Raw genomic sequence first — 17,179 nt, forward strand, 5'->3', positions numbered from 1 at the left:
GTAACCGTCTTAGACTCAAGACGAAAAGATCCCAAGGACTATGCAGACATGACTCAAATACTCGAGAAGTAAATTAAATCGATCATTATCCACCATATCAGCAACTTTGTTCATTTCCTGATATATCAAGTAATTGTTTTCTTTGTCCGGCAGGGTTTGGAGAAAATTCACCAGAAAAGCTCCGGGACTGCCGAAGGAGCTGCAATTTAGACACCTGAAAGTAAGTACTAGCTATAGTAGCATTTTAAGCGCATCTACTAGTCATTCAAGCGCTAGTTTCATCAATACCATTTGGCATTCTTGCTTATCAGTTTGATTAACCTCTATTTCTTGTAAAGTGGTTGTGGCAGCAACAAGGGAATGATTTCTGTGGTTACTATGTTTGCGAGTCCATCCGCCACACGACCTGTGAGCGGGGCTACACTGACGAACAATATGCAGTACGTAAATAACAACATTCACAATTTTATTTTATTACCATCATTTGTGTTGAGTTTCATTCATTCATATATATATATATATATGTATTGACCCCCTTCTTTAAATTAGATGTTTCGGAAGCGGGATGAACTCCTAGCACCAGCTCGCATGCGAGGAATTCAAGAGGAATTGGCGGCATTCTTTCTTGACCACGTGATCCCTGAAGACGGAGAATTCTATGCGAACCCTGAGTCCGTATGATTATATTTGTAAGAGATAATTATTGTATATATGTAGCCGGTAGTGTCAGATAGATATACGAGAACTTGTTGTTCGACCAATCTCTCGGAGAAGGAGAGGTGGTCGATATCACTTCTCTCTGTATATATGCATATATGTTCATGACGATCTTCTGTTTCCTTCGTTTGCTTACTAGCTAGCTAGCGTGTCTAGTCCTCTCTATATACGTATGTATAGTATGTAGCGTCGACCAAGCACAGACATAACAGAGGACAGTTCTCTCTATTAATTATAACTAGCTAACACAATATATGAAACACCTAAATTAACCCCCCAAAAACCCCAACCCCCCCCCCCCCCCATTTCAAAAAAAAAACAAAAACCCCAGCCACAGAAGTGCTGACGCGTGGATGCCTATTGGTCCCGGTTGGTGCCACCAACCGGGACCAAAGGGTCTCCTGGCTGGGCTCTGCGCACTGCCCACGTGGAGGGCCTTTAGTCCCGGTTCTGGATTGAACCGGGACTAAAGGGGGGAGGTATTAGTACCGACACTTTAGTCCCGGTTCCTGAACCGGGACTAAAGGCCCTTACGAACCGGGACTATAGGCCCTTTTTCTACCAGTGCATACACTACTAGGGAAAACCTTATACACAGAATCTTAGCAGCAGCGCGGTCTAAAAACAGGCGCTACTGCTAATTAGCAATAGCGAGCTTCAGAAAAGAGCGCTACTAATGACTGACTAGCAGTAGCGCTCTAGGTGAAAAGAGCGCTACTACTATAATTGCCACGGTGTTGCCTCCAGGCTAGATATCGTAGTAGCGCCCTTTCCGTGGACGCGCTACTGCTAAAGAACTTAGTAGCAGCGGTTTTCCTCAAAACTCGCTACTGCTAAGTATCACCGCAATTAATTAAGTTTAGTCCCATACTGCTAAGCGAACAAGGTGTTTACCACCTTAAATATGTTGTTTCTCAACCTATCTCGAGCACTTGGTCTTCATTGAACTATATGTGTATGATTTGTGGTTGCAATATGAATCCTCGCCTGACCTATACAGGTACAGTGAGGATTCATGTTGACTATTTAGATTATACACAAAAAGATCAATGATGACCAATGTATATTTTTGATGTTTTTCCATTGCTTAGACTTATAGCGTTTTTTTAGGACAAAGCATTACTGATATTGGGATAAACAAAAGAAATAACTGCTTCCATTAGCAGTAGCGGTTTTCCCTAAAACGCGCTATAGATAAGTTAGCTATAGCGCGTTTTCCATATGAGCGCTACTACTAGTTCGAGTTAACCACCCCCCCCCCAATCAAAATTTCACTAAGTCCTCCTCCCCCCCGGCCTGTTCCCCTACTCCTGTCGCCGCCGCCCGAGCCCGAGCGCGCCTGCCCTCACCGCCGCCGCCGCCGCCCGCCCTCAACCTCACCGCCGCCGCTCTCGACCACACTGTCGCCGCCCTCGACCTCACCGCCACCGCCCTCGATCGAGCCCGCCGCCCTCGACCGAGCCCGCCGCCCAGGACCGCCGCCTCCCGATCCCGAGCCCGCCCTCGCCGCCCCTTCGTCGCCAAGCACCTCCCCGCCACCGTCTCTCCCTCTGTAAGCCCCCGACCCCTCCCCCACCCCCTCTCTCTTTGCTTAGTTAGTAGATGATTTTAGTAGTAGTAGATGTTAATTTAGGGTTCATAGATAATGATTTTTAGAAGTAGTGGATATTAATTACTAGTAGTGATGGTAAACTAGTTGTATAATTAGCAGTAGTAGATGTTAATTAGTAGTAGATGTAGTAGTTAGATGTTAATTAGTAGTAGTAGATGTGCTAGTTTCTTTCTATTTATAGTAAGTTTATATTTAGTAAGAACGAGTTGAATTAATAGAACTATTTTAGTTTTAGTTGAACTAGTTAAGTTTTAGTTGAACTAGTATAGTAAGTAAATTAATAACTAGTTGGACTACTTCATTTTTAGAAAGAACTAGTTTTTTTTCTTTTTATACTAAGTTTATATTTAGTAAGAACTAGTTGAATTAATAGAACTAGTTGAATTAATAGAACTAGTTGAACATGCCATATTTGTTGTTATTTTTTAGTTTAAGCAATTATTTCATGTTTTGGTTACACCTCCGAGTGGCCTATGTTTTGCCGGAGTGTTGATTAATTTCCGTTTTGGCAAATTTCAGGCGCTCGATATGTCCTTTTTTAGCAAAGGTCATGCCGGATTTTTCCGTGAATTCTGGCATGACTTGTGCTAGAATATGTACAAGTTTAATCTTTGAATTATGAACGTAGGAAATGTCGTACTCGGACGACGACAGTCTCCCGGGGGAGTGCAGCTGGTGCCACGATGATCGAGGTATGTGCGACAGGTTCGTTGAGCTGGATGAAGATCGGCGCTTCAGCATTAAGCTCGAGGAGACCTTCGGTGTTGAAACGGTACGCAACAACGACAAGTGTTTTTTTCGTAATTAAGCATGACTTCAACTATTTCAACGTCTAATTTTCATCTTTTACAATTCGACTAGCTTATCCCATGCCATGCAAGACGCTATGTCTTGGAGAGGATGGGTTTTGAAGACCATGAAAATTATGAAACAAAGAAAATACACCTAAGAACCCATCATGATATCGATTTTGAAGTAAATCTGTACAATTCTCAGAGCGTAATCCATTTTGGTTGCCAAAATTGGGAAGCACTTTGCAAAATGTATGGTTTTTATGAGGGTATGATTGTCACCATGGATCTTGGTAATCCTGACATCGAGCAAGACAATATGGACATTTGGGTCCTTGTTGATACGCTTCCGATTCTACCGCAATGTGAGTTTCTCAAACATATTTATTAACTAATTTATATTGTTTAATTTAAAATAGTTGACAGCTTATTTCCATTGACAGCTTATTTTGAATCTTCAAAGCATGTGCAGAAGATGGTAGACAAAACCCACTACACTGATGGCTCCGAATTAACTTATAAGGAGAAAAGTCATCTGATTGCTTATTGTACTTTTTTTGAGAATTACAATACCTATTATCGAACTCCTCCAAATTATGGTGAATACGTGCCACTAGTGCACGCGTTGAACCACGATAACTTCAATGGAGATACCCTGGTAAGATTTTTTACTATTACGACATCCATGCATCTTTTGCATACTTCTAAAACTAGTACATCATTGCTAACTACGAAGTTATTACTATGTTTTTCAACAGAAAATCCCGATGGATTGTGTGCCTCATCTGATGTATCAGAATGGTCGCCTTGCAGTTATGAACATACAGCCAGGTGAATCTAAGGAGCTCACCTGTGCATATCGGATTTCTAAAAGCGATGAACACATGCTAATCAAAGAATGGAAAAAATGTTTGGACATTTGCAAGGAGGTTCTTGGAAGTAACATTAAGCGAAAGGCAAGAATTGGAGACAGGATAATCTCCATTCTCCATAATCGAGAGTCAGGGGCTATCTTGTTTTTTGCTATTTTATCTTAGAGAATATAGTAGGTCCTAAGAGAATGTAGTAGGTCATATGAGGTATAATATGTTTATTATGTGATACAATGTGTTAGAGTTGATGATGTGAGGAGTACTTGTGATTACGACTAGTGACCAATTTGCTATGTGATGTCTCATTGATGAAAATGATGATCTTGAGGAGGTGTTATATGACAATGATGTATTATGATGATAAGTTGTTAATGATATGATGATGATGATATTTATTATATCATTGGGTGAAAGAACCGGGGATTAGTTTCAAGTGGATGTCCATCCACTTGAAACTAGTCTACACGGTTCTTTCACCCTGTGATGTAGTAACTCATTATGATGTAAAAACAATTTCTAAATTCCAGTTGTATGAAAACTTGTGTAAAGGTGTATGAATACAACATGAAATAAAAAAGAAATAAAATACGAAATAATAGTAGCAGCGCGGGCAGGGAGAAGGGCTACTACTAATTACTAGTAGCGCTCCTCCTGGAACTCGCTACTACCAAGTCGATTTAGCAGTAGCGTGGGTGGAGGCACGCTACTGCTATTCGTTAGCTGTAGCGCCTTATCAGTAGTGCATAACCCCGCGCTACTGATAGGTCTAAAACCTGCGCTGCTACTAGGGTTTTCCCTAGTAGTGATAGTGCACTTTAGTGGCGCACAGAAATAAAAACACCAGTGGCGCATTATTTAAAAGTGCGCCATTAGTAACCTAGAGCACAAGGTACGCATGGTCCTTTGGAGTAACAGCAGTGGCGCACTTCTGGGCTTAGTAATGGCGCACTTTAGCTGCGCCATTAGTGTCTCGGATAGTAATGGCGTAGCAGGTGGTGCGGCACTGTTATGTAGATTAACAGTGACACACCAGGCGTGCGCCATTAATAGCCAAAATAGGTGCGCCACTAACAGCCTTTTTTCTAGTAGTGATGGCAAGGACTCCTCGAGGCACTTCATCCAATGGTTGTAGATGTGCAATTTGCATATCTAACGGATAATTTATGATGTTTTATAAGGATTAACGTGAAGGCTTGGTCGGAGCATCCAATTAGTATTTTAGTTACCGGACTGGACGTTGAGCTTGAAGGTGATGAAGTTGCCGATGTTGTTGAGGCTGTGGATGGAGGGGACGGCGGGGAAGAGGAAGATGCGACGTCAGAGTGGGCGGCCGGCAGCACGAAGGGAAACACGGACATGGCAGCAGGAGCAGTGGCTGGTGGAGCAGTAGCTATGGGGGCAGGAGCAGTCGCCGGTGGAGCAGTAGCTATGGGGGCTGGGAGTCCGGAAGAGGGGAGTGCCGGAGAGGGAGGCGGAGCGGAGGAGCTCGCGAGGCCACCGGAAGAGTCGTCGGTGGCCATGGAGGGTAGGTCGTAGGAAGGGTTGCTCTGGTGCCAAGTTGGATTATGGAAACACTGCGTGATCACATTCCATTGCCCACGAAGGGGTCATATACAGAGTACCGAGAATAACTGCCCGAGCTATACAAGGGCATGCACATCGTGTGCTACATGATAGGAGAGATCGTGAGCCTAACTGCGGAGGACTCGGTCCTCACGTTGCACAAGTGCCGTTAGTCTTCCAACATTGAGAGTGGACTCTGAAATATATCCTCGTGGATTGCTTTTCTCCTTACTTTCCAGATCGCTCACATGGTCACTACCATCTCAGTGAAAATCTCATGAGATAGTGTCGAGTTCAGCAAGAACAGCCAGTACCTTGCATTCAAAGCATGATTTGCACACATATGTCCAACCATCTCCTCTGTAGCGAGCTACCACACACTTCTTGCCAACATGCATTCAAATAGAGCGTGCTTCCAATTGTCTTCAGATGAACATATTGCACAAACAAAAGATGTTGCCATATGACGGTGATGCAACACATCTGAGGTAGGCATCGAGTTCTGCCCCAACCTCCACAAGAAATTCTTGATCTTAGATGGCACTGTAATGTTTCAAAGCTTCGTCCAGTTTCGTTCCTCAATGCTAGTGCCAGACTGGCCTTGAACATTCTCTAACCAATTCTCCCTCTGAATCTTTGTTTTGATCAATATCTTATAAATTGAACTGACCGAAAATCTTCCACGACGGTCAGAAGGAATAGAGAAGGATGTTGGTGGAATTGATTGTTTATTGCTTGAGCCTCGTGGGCGCATATATAGGGGTACAATGACCAACTTGAAGTACAAGACAGGGTAGAGTAAGATCCTACGCTATAATCATAATACTCAACATCGTCGCTTACTTGCGGGTCCCAGACTGCGACGTCTTCAACTCCTACACACCTTCAGCCTCATGGGATTCAGTTTCGTCAGGTACACGTGATGCTACATTACAGTAAACAGCGTGCCAAGGCGTGCCTTTTCTTCTAGTATGTACTACGTTACATATGTATCTCAGCTCGGACTGTTCATCGGTCACCATCTGGCTTGGCGTGTTTGCGACAAATCTGACATGAGCCGCAGCAACACTCGTCTACGAGGCAGCAACAACACAAAGCAGCAAGGCTGTAGTTTGCAGGGCAAACACAGAGCACGTTAGATTAGTACAGAACTAATGTAGAGCAAAGAAATATGACGGGGCTCCTTTTTATTACCATGCTTTGAGGAAGCCCGTCTTCCGTTTTGGCCTATGTTGAGCCGCGGGAGATCCATCGTAATACCCTGCATGTACGCGTTGCCGTTTCACGCATGACAGCATGAGCAAACAATAGGAGAAAAAAATGTAGTGCAAGGAAGACACGCAAACATATATTCGTTTATCTATCATGCGTGGAATTATAGTAACATATAAGTGGCGGTTAATTTCAAAAATAAAATAAAATAAAATAAGTGGTGGTTACCAGAGCTTTTCGGGTACAAGTACATGTTAGTTTCTCAAAAGAAACATAACATGTTGGTCAGTGGCCTTGACTTTGAACACAACTGCATGTCATATGTTGTAAGCTATCTAAAAAAATGGACTTTGAACTCGAATTCAGATGGCCCTCTTAGAAAAAAGGTATATAGATGACTATGTATACCATGGAGAAGTGAACCGGACGGTCTTCGGAGAGTATAAATAGCGGCTGCAAACCACAGATCAAGTAGAATGCTATATTGCCGTGGCCCGTGGATTAGCGCATCTCCAAGGCGGACCCTCAAACCTCCCGCAAGCATCCGAACCGTGCTGTCTAGACGCAGTTTGTCATCTATCGCGGTTCTGTATCGGTCCATTGAGCGGTCTGGACCACGTTTTTCCAGTAAATTGGAGATAAACGTGGGGAACCTTGGCGGGAGTCCGGAAATCCACATGATGAACCAAAAGTCACCACGTGTCCTCTCTTCCTCCGGATGGCGAATAGCTGCGGCTAATCTTTTTTTGCTTTGGCGGAGACTACTATTAATCATGCAAGTGTTTGGCGGAAGGTGTACATTAGTGAGCTTAATTGATTATTTTAGTAACCCACAATTGAACGGAAGGTATTTTGGCGAAAGGTGTGCATGTGAACAGAAAGTGTTTGGCGGAAGGTGTATATTAGTGAGCTTAATGGATTATTTTACTAACACACAATGGAATGAAAAGTATTTTTGGCGGAAGGTGTGTATGTGAATGGAAGCTGTTTGGCGGAAGGCACGATTGGATGGCCGGCTCCCGCATCAGCGTTTGGACATTGGTCTTGACTGAATTTCGGACAAAACCGAGGGAATTTGCGGGTCACCGTTGAAGATGCCCTTACAACTTTTAGTGATGCTTAAAGCGTCTAAAATATTATGTGCGCCGCTGTTGGCAGCTCATCCATCAAAAGCTGCAGCGCAGGAAACGAATAATTAAAGCTCCTCGTTATCTCTTTGCTTCCTTTTAATTGTGCCATTCTTTTTGACATTTCGGATTATTCCTGTCTTTAACTTCAAGGAAATGGAAGATCATACGAACTCTATCTTTGCCTGCTGTTGCTATTAGCATTTATGTGCTAGTGCTAGAGATCGATGTTGTTGGGCTTGCGCCATGTTGTAATGTGAACGGCACAAGTCAGCAGCTTTTCTTTCTTTTTTTGAAAAGAGAGTTTCCTCTCTGATTTCTGTTAGAAAGCCAATCCCCAGCGAATGCTCGCCGGGGGACATGGTATTTGCAAACCCCCCAATGGCAGTTTATGTGTATTGGTTAGGCTGCGGTTAACATTTTACAAAACTATCATGGCAATTTGTTTAAATTGTGGATTTTTCTTCTTTTGCAAAAAAGTGTCACCGTCAAATGCAAATCTTATGGTTATGTGGGCGTTTGCTGGGACCCCACCCCCAGCAAGCGTTTGTAAGATATCTATTCTGTTTCTGTTAACAGAAACCAGTGTTCCACTACAACAAAAGGAAAGGGAAATATCCAAGCACAACGGCCACCTAGAGCAAGAAAACACAAGGAAGCAGACACAAGTCGGTAACAGGTCCCTCTCCACAAATTAGGGGCCCTGTGCCGGGGACCTTTTATTTTGTTCCAAAAAATCATGTTACTAAGAATACATGATTTCTAAGCTTATCAAGATAAGAAAAGTTGACAGAACCTAAAAATTTGAACGAGCACATATCTTGAAAATCTTTGGTGTGTGAGCAACTACGTCCAAAAATATTTTTCCCATCCATGTGAAGTCTAACCTTCGATTGTAGAGCATAAATAATATATTAGTTATCATCATATATCTTATATCTTATATTTACTAATTAGAGGCACCATACGAGGCTCCACGCTAATTCTAGAGTAAGATCAATAATTACCATAGGATTATTAAATATACGACTATGATCAAATGTAATATGTATGGTCCATAAATAACAATCCTATTAGATTACAGTAAAAAAAACGTGTGCACTAGCAGTTTCCAAAGTAAACACGCTACGTCCTACAACAAAGAAAAAAAGAAAGCCTATACAACAAGTCTCTAATAGGTCCCCTTATAAAAAACACGTCTCAATATAGATTAATGAAACTGGCTTGATGTTAATTTACCAGCGAGGTAATCCACACGTATATGTGCATAGGAAACGGTAATAGTACAGAATGGCTGCGTACAAGTGATTCATGATATATATATTTTTTGCCCAACAAATAACGTTAATTTGGACTACAAATAAACAAGTTTTTTATGATATACTCTCCAGAAAATGTCAATCTTTACTCTCTTTACGAGTATAATAATACAGTGCATGGTTTTGTCGATTGTTTTCTCCATTGCCTCCCTTGATCGCCAACTTCTTCTCACTTGCATGCCCCTGACGTTCCATAAAAGTGTTCAAGATTTTCATCCGGAACAAAAATTGAGACAATAAATGCAAAATATGCCTAATAAAAATTATAAGTACGCAATTTGAAAAGTACATATATCTTAATTTTGATTACGAGCTATATATAATGCAATATATATTTTCTAACTTTCATAATGACCAATAGAAACCCCTTTTTACTGGGTCTTTCAAATGGCATAGATAAACCGCACCCACAATTCAGTATAATATTTCAAATTTGTTATTTCTCAGTCCACTAAGCAAATGTTATTTCTGAGCCGACCGAGTTGCAAAATAAAAAAGAGATTAAGTCATAGTGTGCATTTTTAGGTACAAAGATGTGTAACATCCATTTGCGGAAGTTGAAGACTAAAATAGCACATAATTTCAAATTTTGTGACCAGCTATTTATTCTTTTAATAAAGAAACAAAACTTCTGATAATTTAACGATAAATAAGAATTTATATATTCACTAAAGAACGCAAACTGACACAGTATATAGTATTTTATGCCAATGGGTAAAGAGTAATAGACTGAACTGCTTTGAGGGAAGAACTATATTTTTTTAATTACCACACAGCAAAAACCAAATTTCTATTATCTCAAATTGATAAAACTAACTAGGACTAAATTTACAGTCAATAGAAATGTACAAATTTACCAAAATGTTACTAAATTTTTACCATTCTATTTTTCAATAATGTATCATTTTCTACAATAAATTTCCAAAATTATACTATTTTTGGTTTTTTCCATATTACTACCATGAATTAGGTATTATTTCCTCATTTTGTATTTATGTACGTTCAAATTGTGTACAGTCAAATTAGGTATCATTTTGTATTTATGTACGTTCATTCAAAGCTCAGTGTACATAAATACAAAAAGTGACTGCGATTTTGATAAGTGCACTTATAGAAACAGTCAACAATATTGTGACCGATTATTCTTTTTCCAGGGTACATAAATACAAAGTTTTTGACTCAAAGTCATTAGCCCGTGCAGGTGCACGGGTTGATGAGTAGTTCTATCTAAATACAATGATGAAATGCTGTAATTTATAAATTACTCCCTCCGTCCACAAACATAATACGTGTTGACTATTTCAATACAGACGACATATGAAATAAAATAAGTGGACAAACAAATACACAATACCACAGTTTTAACATAACAGAGTATTTTTGAAGTATTAGAATACTGTGGACCAGTTTGGCAAGAGCTTGCATGCATCGACGTAATATTAACTAGGTAGCCGTTTGAACCAGGTGCAAACGGTGCGTTGCTAGCTACAAACTGATGAACGGGGCACAGTGCACCGGCGTGCACAAACTAGCAGGACCATGCACTAACTGAACCGAACGGCCAAGCTAAACGCACCATGCACAAGCTCAGTGTATACTTACCAAAGTACACCAAATAGGTGTAACTACCATAACACCGATCACACCGCGTCGCACCTCGCGGCGGAGCTTCGCGTTGACGGGAGTGGCTTGGTTTTCTTTCGCGTCTTGGAGCACCAGGAGCTAACGCTCGGCCTTCGTCCGCGTTCGCCGTCAAGGTTGTTGTCGCAGCCACTAATAGAAAAAGGGCCTTCAGTCCCGGTTCTGGAACCGGGACTAAAATGTCGGTACTAATGCCTCTCCCTTTAGTCCCGGTTCAATCCAGAACCGGGACTAAAGGGCGCGGCCATGTGGAGCTTCACCTTTAGTCCCGGTTCATAACATCAACCGGGACTAAAGGAAATTTTATGATTTTTTTGTGAAATTTTTTTTGAAATTTTTTTGATTTTTTTTGATTTTCAAATTTCTGAATTATTTTAACCTCTAGTCTGTAATCACCACCCCTCATCACTTCTCAATTTATCCTATAATCACCCCTCATCAATCCAAATCATCTAACTTCCCGAACGGTCACCCATCCTCCCACTCCCACAGCCTGAGCACACTTAACTTCCGGGTTCTATTCTCCCTCGCTCCAAGTCTGCACTTGTTGTTTTCCTGACAATACTGAGATGTCAATCCTATTAACCTTCAGGAATTTTGCTTGAGCATGAAGTGACACATTTCATAGTTTTATTTTGAAACTATTGTTTTAAAAAACAATAATTATTTAGTAACACTAATATTTCTTGAATAATTAGTTTGACCATTGTTTGACCACAGTTTGACCAGATTTGACCAAAATTGAAATAACAAAAATAATTATTTAGTAACACTAATATTCTAGAATAATTAGTTTGACCATTGTTTGACCACAGTTTGCCCATCGTTTGAATATTTTTTGATTTTTTCCACTCTAGATCTTAAAAGCCCCGTTAGTTTTTTTCTATTAGGTTTTTGAGGATTTTGAAAATGTTTAATGGGGTTCCCCCCATTAAATTTGGATGTAACTTTTCGAGTAGATGATTTTTCATATAAAAAACTTTTTCATCCGAGTTAGTATGCAAAAGTTATGCCCATTTTTACAAATTTCAGAGAGATTTTGCAAATAAAGTCAAAATTCACATTTGCAAATTTTCCCAACAACTAAACCACATATCACATGGGAAACTTATTTTATTTTATTTTTTTGACATTTCCATCATTTTATTTTATTTTTTTTAAAACTGAAAAGGCGATCGGGGGGGGGGGGGGGTAGAGTTTGAAAATGAGACCTTTAGTACCGGTTCGTGGCACGAACCGAGACTAAAGGTCTCATCCCCATTAGTCCCGGTTCGTGCCTCAAACCGGAACTAAAGGTCTAATCTTTAGTCCCGGTTTGAGGCACGAACCGGGACCAATGGTTGTGGGCCAGGAGCGAGGCCCATTGGTCCCGGTTCATCCCACCAACCGGGACCAAAAGGTCTAGATGAACCGGGACCAATGGCCCACGTGGCCCGGCCGGCCCCCTGGGCTCACGAACCGGGACCAATGCCCCCATTGGTCCCGGTTTTGGACTGAACCGGGACTAATGGGGTTACCTGGCTTGGACCAAAGCCCCCTTTTCTACTAGTGAGCCTGCTCCTTCCCATCAACTACGGTACTCTCCCTATACGCGCCACACTGAACTGCCTATCCTTGATTTGTCCATGGGTGCCCGATCAAGACGAGCTTGTGGCGGCTTGAAGCTACCGAAGAGAACGATCGGCTCGTTCTTTCGCATGCTCTGTTTTAAAAAAGAGGTCCAGGGTTTCTTTTTACGCAGAGAAAATACCATCGTATTAGAAAAACTGTAGTATTGAAACCACAGTTTTGTGTGGTTGTCAAACAGCTCAAAGTAAATAAAATCATGGTAATCCTAAAAACTGTAGTATTTTTGAAATACTTAGAAAATACTGAGCTATCCCCGCAAACAAAACAAATACAGTAAAACATGTCTATACACTCACTCATAGAAAAGCTGGACCATCTTATATTTATGAATTACTACTGAAAAGCCAACAAAAATCATAGCGTATCACAAGGTCACATGGAAAACGAAATCCACGGAACAAGTCTGATAACGCACAGATGAACAAGTCTCGTCACATGATCGATGGTGTGGGCATCAATTTAATAGAGAGTAGGAGGGCTAGAAATAAAACAAAACTTCTTCTGGGAGAATAGGCAGGCGGCAGTCGATCGACTGAGGAACACGGACTGACTGGCGAGTGGCAGCGGGCAGATTAATGCGCGGCGATCGGTGATCGGTCGCCGATTGACTCACTTGATCATCTACTATGATATCTATACCCTTGACCCTTGTACAAGGGAAAACAAGATGCTTGTCAAACTCCTACAAAGCAGCCAAACGAAGAGCAGCCCCCAGCTGGGCAGAACGACTCTTCCCAAGTTACTAATCCTTTGCTTATGCAGGGTTGTTCCATTAGCTCTGATCTTTTGCTTACATCACTACAGTAAAAGTAAATGAAGCTGAGTAACATCCTCGGCAAAAAGCATTTTAACCATGGCGATGTATAGAAAAGATAACAACCATAGAAAAGAAGTAACATTTAACCGAATGTATACTATCCATGGACAATATAGCATCAACATCAAAATGGCGACGAACTGGTCGAAGATTATCAGCTTCTTCAGCCGACTAAACCCGATCTGACCTTCACCTTTGCCCACTCTATCGTCGCGCTTCGCTCTGAGCACAAACTTGGTGTAAGCATCTCCTACCTCCTGCCTAGTTGGAAACCCTTTATCTGAGCTATTGTTGTAACCATTCACCTGTTCACTACATGCCTCCCACGAATCATACATTCCTGGAGACCTCCTTCTACACACCGCATACCACCTCATCTACCAAGAGAAGAACATAATTTAAAAAAGCAAACCAGGAGAAGAACACAAGTAACATAACCAACATAAGCATTAATGATTCGTGTACCTAAAAGCATCATCACAAGTTTTACTCAAGTTCTACTCTGAGTCGACATCAACAACTACAAACTATCTAACTAAGACTACTCTTAGAATGGAGCTCTACTTAGACTGGTAGTCTGTGAAGCCGGTGATTCTGGAGTCGGAGGAGGTGGGGCTGCCCACCACTGACCTCCTGCCACTGCTAAAGTGTCATCAGTGGTGGGGCCCGGCCGCCACTGGTAGGACCCTAACTGTGGTGGGCGGATTCAATCTGGTAGCAGTGGTGGGCGACCCTACTAATGGTAGGCAAGGTGCAACGCTCGCCACTGCTGTGTAAAGTACGTGCGGCGGGCGCTTATCAACGCCCGCCACTGACTGCTGCACCATGCTAGAATAAAAAACGCTGCTTGGCTGAGGCGAAATGGCCCATTCCACCGTTTCTAGCGGGCTTGACTGGCGGTGCTTTAAGGTTCGTGCTATACAAAACAAACAGTGGATACAATCTATCAAACGGGCCATTTTTACACCGCGCCGGCCTGGTTGGTCTGTATGGATGCAACCAAACACAGCGTACAGTTTTCAGTGGCTATGGTATAGCCACCCCGCTAGGCACGGCCTGGTTGGTCTGTATAGCCACACAGCATAGAGCAGTTGCGTAGCCAGGAGCTTGCCGCTCCCCAGGCCAATCTCATAGCTATAGTATTGAATAGTAGATACAGTCAATGAAAGACCTTGTTGCATGGCATGTGTTGCCTGCATTAGTAGAAAACAGGGCTTTGGTCACAGGGAATTTTTCACATTAGTCCCGGTTCAATCACGAACCGGGACTAATGTGAGCATTTATCCCGGTTCGTGCGGCTAAGGCATTAGTCCCGGTTCACCTGGGCTCTTTAGTCCCGGTTCGTGCCACGAACCAGGACTAATGGGCTTTGAGGCATTAGTACCGGTTCATGGCACGAACCGGTACTAAAGGTCCCATTTTCAAACTCCCCCCCCCCCCGACCACCTTTTCAGTTTTAGAAAAAACAAAAGAAAATGATGGAAATGTCAATAAAATAAAATAAAATAAGTTTCCCATGTGATATGTGGTCTGGTTGTTGGGAAAATTTACAAATACGAATTTGGACTTTATTTGCAAAATCTCACTGGAATTTGTAAAATGGGCATAACTTTTGCATACGAACTCGGATTAAAAAGTATTTTATATGAAAAATCATCTACTCGGAAAGTTACATCCGAATTTAACCGGGGAAACCCTGTTAAACATTTTCAAAATCCTCAAAAACCTAACAGAAAAAAAGTTACGGGGCTTATAAGATCTAGAGTGGAAAAAATCGAAAAAATTTCAAACTTACTAGTGGCGCACCATTTGCTAGGTGCGCCACTAGTAACAGAAAAAAATATAGTTTCAATTTTTTTTGGAAAAAATGTGGTCAAATCTGGTCAAATCTGGTCAAACTGTGGTCAAACAATGGTCAAACTAATTATTCTAGAATATTAGTGTTACTAAATAATTATTTCAGTTATTTCGAATTTTGGTCAAATATGGTCAAACAATGGTCAAACTAATTATTCAAGAAATATTAGTGTTACTAAATAATTTTTGTTTTTTAAAATAATAGTTTCAAACTCAAACAGTGAAATGTGTCACTTCATGCTCAAGAAAAATCCGTGAAGGTTAATAGGATTGACATCTTACTATTGTCAGGAAAACAACAAGTGCAGACTTGGAAACGAGTGAGAATAGAACCCGGAAGTGAAGCGTGCTCAGGTTGGGGGAGTGGGAGGATGGGTGACCGTTCGGTAAGTTAACCGTTCGGGAAGTTAAATGATTTGGAATGATGAGGGGTGGTTAGAGGATAAATTGAGTAGTGATGAGGGGTGGTGATTACAGACTAGAGATTAAAATAATTCAGAAATTTGAAAATCAAAAAAAAATTCAAAAAAAAAATCATAAAATTTCCTTTAGTCCCGTTTGGTGTTATCAACCGGGACTAAAGGTGGAGCTCCACGTGGCCGCGCCCTTTAGTCCCGGTTCCTTCGAACCGGGACTAAAGGGGAGAGGCATTAGTAACGACCCTTTAGTCCCGGTTTTCGAACCAGGACTAAAGGGCCTTACCAACCGGGACAAAAATCCCTTTTTCTACTAGTGCTGGGCCTGGCTATACGCCCCTACATTGGAGTGACACATGGTGCCGAACTGTGATCCGGAGACTGAGAAATAAACCAAGAGTTCAGATGACCGCCTGAATTTGCACGTTGGCAGAATTCTCTGGGCTGCAAGAGGTAGCCCAGAAAGTGCTTGGGAATCGTCAACTTTGAGAAAGACAAATGGAAAATCAGCAGGGACGTAGATTTCTAGCAACTCCCATCTCTTCGTAGGAAATGTACCTGACCATGGCATTGTCAGAGACACCACAATGAATAAGATTCCACAGACATGGACATCTAATTGTGTAGGTTCAGTGGCAGAACGAACCGATCGGTGGAGAATATAAATCTTATGAGAACCTCAAATTAAGTCCATCCATGGAAGAGCGAAATGTTCGGTGTAGATTAAGGAACATAAGAAATCATAGCTTATCTCTTTTTATTCGAAAATTGACTCCTAAGGCATCAACTACAGTAAGCTACATCATTTTTTTTTAAATAACATCCATTGGATCAACTAAAAAGGCACCTAAAACTGTAACACCAATGCGTCCTCTACTGGAATCTGGGATTTCATCGAGTTCTGACCTTTCGCCAAGTTCAATTTATTGGGAACTCGCCAAATTGAGGTATCTGCCGACTTTGATACAAATTAGGACTTGGCAGTGACAAGAAACTTCACAAACTTCACCTTTTTCCTAGGAACGCAATAATTTTATGCCTTATTTTTTTATCACCGAATTTGATGGGTCCCATCTATGCTGAGTACGCAATATAAAAAGCATGGTAAACTTTTTTTCTTATTTATACGGAATTCAAGGAGTCACGTGTATGTCAAGCACCCACAGAGATAAAGTCCGCAAAAATATGACAGGCATGCACTTGTGGCACCTGCCGTTGACTAACTGACTGTTGGTCTTGCTATGCTGAGTTCCAAAACTCACCAATACTCTGCAAAGGGCTGAACCTTCATTTTAAATGGGGAATAGGCGAGGTCACGCGCCAAACGCAAAAATCCTCGCCCTCCCCGGCCATCAACCTCGCTCGTCCTGTTGGAACACTACTTCCTCCACGTCCTCCTCGCCACCCGCACGCCCGAGTCCTGCGCCCACGACTGGCTCGTCCCGCACGTAGCTCATGTCTCCTTAGGACTAGCTAGATCAGTTGTAACCTTATCCTGCCGTTGCACTCCATGTATATATATGCGTAACTTGTGAAGTCATAATCAATACAGATAGTTTAATCCTTCAACTTGGTATCAGACGCGAGTTCTCTCTGAGACTTCACC

General features: G+C 41.8%; 1 long non-coding RNA gene across 1 annotated transcript; it reads right to left on the minus strand.

Moving 5' to 3' along the window:
* Positions 1-6,254: 6,254 nt before the first annotated feature.
* On the minus strand, positions 6,255-7,215 carry LOC147963205 (uncharacterized). Its single transcript, XR_015608659.1, has 3 exons — positions 6,996-7,215; positions 6,750-6,816; positions 6,255-6,660 (listed from the first exon to the last, which is right to left on the minus strand). It is a non-coding gene; the product is annotated as an uncharacterized LOC147963205 (long non-coding RNA).
* Positions 7,216-17,179: the final 9,964 nt, after the last annotated feature.

The sequence above is a fragment of the Triticum urartu genome, chromosome 6A, assembly GCF_056163025.1.
Source record: "Triticum urartu cultivar PI428250 chromosome 6A, HENAU_Tu73, whole genome shotgun sequence".
Classification (NCBI taxonomy): domain Eukaryota; kingdom Viridiplantae; phylum Streptophyta; class Magnoliopsida; order Poales; family Poaceae; genus Triticum; species Triticum urartu.